This window comes from Nicrophorus vespilloides, unplaced genomic scaffold (genome assembly GCF_001412225.1).
Source record: "Nicrophorus vespilloides isolate i.1.1-1 unplaced genomic scaffold, Nicve_v1.0, whole genome shotgun sequence".
Taxonomy (NCBI): Eukaryota; Metazoa; Arthropoda; class Insecta; order Coleoptera; family Silphidae; genus Nicrophorus; species Nicrophorus vespilloides.
In genome coordinates, this window is record NW_017098938.1 from 45,759 (window position 1) to 52,063 (window position 6,305).

Consider the following 6,305-nt stretch of genomic DNA (forward strand, 5'->3'; position numbering starts at 1 on the left):
GAGAATGGAAATAGTGAGATGAAATAAATACATCTATTGTTTTCAATGTGTGCTTCAATCAATCGATGTTTGGGCACCTGCGGTAGTAATCGAAATGAACATAGAAACCAAAAGTGTGTCCGAAAACAATTTTCCCGAGGGAAGCGCGTGCGGCCCTTTGTATCCGACTTATTCGTGTTTATTTTCATTCGATAAGCGAGCGCGTGTGAACGTCGCCGAAATTTGGATTCCATACATGCATAGAAGAGTCGACATTGAGCGAGAGGGAGACGGAATAGTTTGGAAAGGGAACAAGCGAGAGCGAAAGGAACGGGGAAGGGCTTGGTTACCGATTGCGTATGATTACGAGGGTGGTTTTGCGGCTGAGGGGGCCGAGTCAAGTGCGCTCCCACACTCGTACAAGTGGCGGTGGGTGGGGGCGGCGTTTCCTTTTACATAAATAGAGCTCCTGGCATGATAAGACCAGCATAAACCGAGTATCCTTCGTGCTATCCACATCTACGAAAAACACAGGTCATGTCGCTCAAAAGGTTCATCAGTTCTTGCCTGAAGGTGAGTCGCAGAAAACCGGTTTCGTCCTACAAATCCGTACTTCCCAATTTAATTGTCACGCTCAAACAAGCCCATTAACAACGCGTTGTTTTGTTTGTTTTCCGCTCAAAACGTGTTCTCTCTTTTGTGTACTATTTTTTTTTTCAATATTTAATTTTTATGTTTTCCTGTGATTTCAGGCGTTCAGAAGCGTCCAGAGCAGATGTGTCAAAAGATACCATCTGAGTCAGAGGTCTTCGATGTCTGGAGTCTCCATGAGAGATAGAAGCAGCGTGACAACGGAGGTTAGCTTTCTCGAATACGATATGAAGTTGATCAACAACAACAGCGAGGCTTTCGATAATACTTGGAACGAGAAGATGGAGAGAGGTTGGAGGGCTTGCAGCAATTAACAGTTGCGGCCGCCGTCGATTCGGTGATTCCCCATTTATTTCGCATGCAAATGCAAGTTTTGCCGTTGCCTCTTTTTTTTTCCAAATCGGGGTCCCTGCTTCTTGAGGATTTTAGGGCACAAAAGGGATAATGCGGCACGCGCACGCCGCCAAAACAATGCAGACGCATGCACGGCACGCGGCAGCGAGATCCAAATTAAGTTTGGGCCCTTTTGTTCCCATCCAGAAAGGCATTAGCGTGATTCATAAAGGTCCGATTTGGAATATTGGCAGCACACCAAACCAACGACGCAGATGATCCAGAACAAAATAATAAAAAAAAACGGTCTTCAGTTTTATGATGTGCTATATCAATCCATCAATCAAATCAATTAATAATTATAATAATGCCCTTCTTAATGTATAAAAACCATTGGTAGATTATCTTATAAACAATTGTCAATCATTAATTTTCGTTAATTATAACAGCATTTATTAACGATTTGTACTTTAATAAATATTTTACAAATAGCAAGTGTATGTTGTCTCTATTATTTTCCTATTACATAATTTTAACTGAAACAAAACAATTTTTTTTTTCAATTACATCCAAAAAAATAAATGTTAATATCACTATAAATAAACATTATTTTTATTACTGTTACATTTTTCAATTACATAAATTATCATTTATTAATTGATATACAATTCAATTAACGGATTTTGTCAATCATTAATTTTCGTTAATTATAACAACATTTATTAACGATTTGTACTTTAATAAATATTTTACAAATAGCAAGTGTATGTTGTCTCTATTATTTTCCTATTACATAATTTTAACTGAAACAAAACATTTTTTTTTTCAATTAATTCCCAAAAAAATAAATGTTAATATCACTATAAATAAACATAATTTTTATTACTGTTACATTTTTCAATTACATAAATGATCATTTATTAATTGATATACAATTCAATTAACGGATTTTTAAATAATCGTTCAACTTGTGTTGTGTTGTGTTCAATTGATTTATAGTGTACAAAATAACCAAGGTCAAATTGATATAATATTAATTTGTAAGGATCTTCTCAATTCATTGTTAGAGTTATTAGATTATAATTCCTTAATTGGTATTGATTAATAAATCGAAATAGTTCTAGAAGGATCTAATTTCGGAGCGTAAATTTCCTACAAATTTAATATATCGATCTGAAGGTTTATTTCATAATCAATTAGTTACAGAGATATACTCACTCGAGTTGAGTGCTAACTTACATAATGCATATACAAATTAATGTACGTTAAGCGAATGTACACAAATTCCCATATAGGTTTTTTTTTGAACACATGTCAACTTATGTATTGCAATGGTTATTATAAAAATGTATTTTTTTATAATTAATAAATAAATAAGAAATACCTGGCTTGACCAGGCTATCAGAAATAACATTTTTTTCTTAGATGTGTGAGCACAGTTTGATTCTTTTAGACTGTGATAATATATATTTGTCCTAACAATTGTTCAATGTTGAACATTTATTTTTAAATAATTAATTCAAATTTATATTAACTATTATGTAATTCATAATAAATAATTTTATTGATCAATTATTTTTATCATAAGAAAAGCATAATACATCAATTTAAAAAATGGTAGTATTTCTTATATTTTATATTATCTCGACTGGATTGAACTGAATAAACAACTATATATCATTTTCGCATAAAAAATCGCCTTATAAGTTGTTTCTAACCTATCCATTAATTCTTATCAACCCGCGTTGCAAAATCATATTACGAGATTTAAATTAATATTTGTGTGCATCTAAATTTACAGCAATACCTCGCATAGTGCGGTAAATCGGTTTAGAAACTAAATAAAATTAAAATAAAACGAAAAAACGGTCATTTATGTAGACAAAAATAATTTTGTGTACTACTTTTCAAACCATAAAACGCACTGAACAATAAACAAATGTATGGGACAATTTTTAGAAAATATTTTATTACCTTCGGAATCCACTAAGCCGAAGCCTTTGTAGTCCGAAATTAACATCGCTTAACAAGCAAAATGAGTTGTAAGAAAAATGACTTGCTTAAAGAGCTACGTTTTGCATAACTAGTGATGATGAGAAGAGAAGTCCCGGATTGCGCGCTGGGTAATATAAACAAATATAAACTCACTTCACCGTGTTCCTGGTGTTAGTGGTCATTCCAGTTACATCTTAGTGTTGTTTGTGATCACAAAATTTCCAAACTTGTGTATAGACATGTTATTTGTGTTTTTTTTGTACAATATTGAATAACACTTGCATGTCTACGAATAAAAAGCCATAGAATAAAAAGAACCATAGATATGAAAATCAAAATCATTAAAAATCGAGACCATTACATTAATTTATATGGGAAAACGTGTTTCACTATACGAGTAAAAATCCGAAAATTTTGGAACGGATTAAACTCGTTAAGCGAGAATTGTATATTGAAATCAATCCTATCGATGAAAATATTTATAGCTAATAAACGCCAATGTAATTATCTAAATTAACAAACAGCGACAAATATTATTATTATTAACTGAAATGTAATTATTAATAATTATGTTTATTATTAATAGCAAATCAATTTCTACTCTACTATAATCAAAATGTGTAATACAGTCTGCTGCATACAAATTGAAAACAGAAGAGATCAAAGGAAAGCAAACAAACAAATATATGAAAATGAAATCAATAAACGATTTCACCATACCAAACATAAATGTTATTTTCTACTTATTTGTATATCAATACTAGTAATTATTATTAATTTCTAGTAAAAAAAATTATGTTTTATTTATATAATACAAGGCATTTTCATTCAAGTTTCAATCTGTTAGTAAATTGTGAATATTCTCGGTAAATAATGTATTATAATACATTGGCATTGAATAATTAGTAGTTCTTTTGTAGAATGATGCCATGTAACTTGTTTACATTTATGCGTTGCGATGTTGACGGTTTCAATTTGCAACTATTTGTTTTCTCGGATTTATAAATTTCGACTTTATTACGTAGCTTTGAACTTGATCCGAATTTGTCGAAGAGTCTTACAGACCAGCAATTCTTGAGAAAACAACAATGATGATTGTGCAACACCGATGACTTCTGTTCGATATACACCAGCCTCGGTGATAAGCAAGGTCGTGGTCAGTCATTAAATCCTCGTGGAACTGCGATAGAACTTTAATCACACTGTGTTTATTCAAACAGAGTTGTAATTTATTTAAAGCTCAAAACTGTACAATTTGAGTTTATCCTTTAACTTTAGCTGTATTTCTATCAAAACAAAAAAAAAACTAAAATCAATGTATAGAAGTAATTTTTAGTTAATATTTCATTGGTTTTGAAATGGATCACACGGTTCTCGTTTTCTTATATTACCTGGGATACTTAAGCCAAGATTTACGAGGTTTAGACCGATCCATTATCAATTTGGCAGGTAAAAAATCACACAAAAAGAACTACCGTTCGACAATTTTCCTGTCATGATTATCTGAAATAACCCGTTAACAGGGCGTAACTGACCAGAAACACCCTTTAAATCTTACACTTTTCCCATTATTCTTTTATTTACAATTAATTATATACATACAATCATCAATTTGTTTCATTTCAGATAATAAATAAATAACTTTTTTAAATTTAAATATTGTGATTACATAATTATACTAGTACTATATAATATTGTACTACTATATATAAAAATGATCATTGATGAAATAATTACATGACATGAATTTCTGAAAGCATTTGAAACTATGGACCAATATCTAATATAACAAAGATTAGTTATTTGGCATTGATGTAGGTGATGAATGAGCAGGAAATTAAACAGTACATATCAGATATCCATTGATCATATAATGATACAAAAGCTATTGAAATATAAATGATATTTTTTTTTAAATATGAAAAATACATTGTTTTTTTTTAAATTCCAAACCGGACTTTACTTAATCCGGACTAATAATACTAAAGTATTGAATATTCAAAAAAAATATTACATAATTATTTTGAATAAAAGTTGTAATTATCCTACAATATGTTTTGATGTAATTTTCATGTTTCATATATAAAAATTGAAATAATTACATTCTTCTCTAATAAATAAATAATATTAATTGCAACAATAAAGAAAAATAATTGAGAATCCAATTAAATTTTATATAATAGTTTTTTAATTACTCTGAAATTTAATAATCATTGTCAAATATATTAGATGGGGTAAGTTTCATATTTCAAAGAATTGTAATTTAATCCTAATACCGACTTAATTAGAAAAGATTTTGTAGGAACAAAGTAACATGGCGGATGAAAGGGGAGGACAATGGACAGCATAAAAAGAAGCCGTAAATAAAAATGTATTAAATAGTGTTTTATATTTTAGTGATTGAATGGATCCAAAAGCTGCAAATGAAAGCTGTATGTTTGAAAAATAGCTTGTATTCATACATTTGGCTGTATTTCGCGTTCAAAGTTGAAAAACAAAAACTCGAAAAACACTGTTTTTACATTTTAGTGATTATGAAACTAAAAATTTATTACAAAATAGAAATATATTGGTACACACTTTTTTTTTCTTGTTTCGTGATTGAAAGTAATAACTAAACTGAGTAATAAACTCACAGCACATTTAACAATTGACTGGATGAGCTCATGTAATTGAGGGTCTCGATTATGTTTTAAGGGGATGTTAAACAACTTTACCGCCGCGTTATAAGGGATGTCCAAATGACTGAGCAAAATCCGCATTAATCATAGCTGAATATACTGAGTTGTAAAAAATATATAATTGGGATAGTATTAGGATTCTTCCCGAAAATACATTTTGGAAACATCGGGACAAGAGGGAAAATATCAAAAAAAAATGAACATCAGTGATTGTATGAGATTTGACTAATAACAGGGATCAACATAAACATATAATTTTATTGAAGCCCGATAAAACATAGGCAACTTGATTGACAGTACATAAAAAAAGTTTAATAGAGTAAATCAATTAGATAATAATACCAAACGTTTGTTACGTATCGATAGTAAAACATTTTATATCCAGCATATGCATATTTGCTGTATTCTAAAGGGGGAGGGTGCGAATGTAAGGGATGAACAGGCATTACATCAAAGTGGGGTGAACACGCGACTCGGATTTATAGGATTGTCCGGGATTTTTAACAAATTATACCAGCAAAATGTTATCCTTATAACGTTTGTAAAAATTGCATAATAATATCGTAGAGCTATTACATCACAAAGCATTATTATCACGTTGCGCTTAGATAAAAAAAAAAATGAAATGAGCAAAAAAATTCTTATGTAATTTTGATATACCGTTAG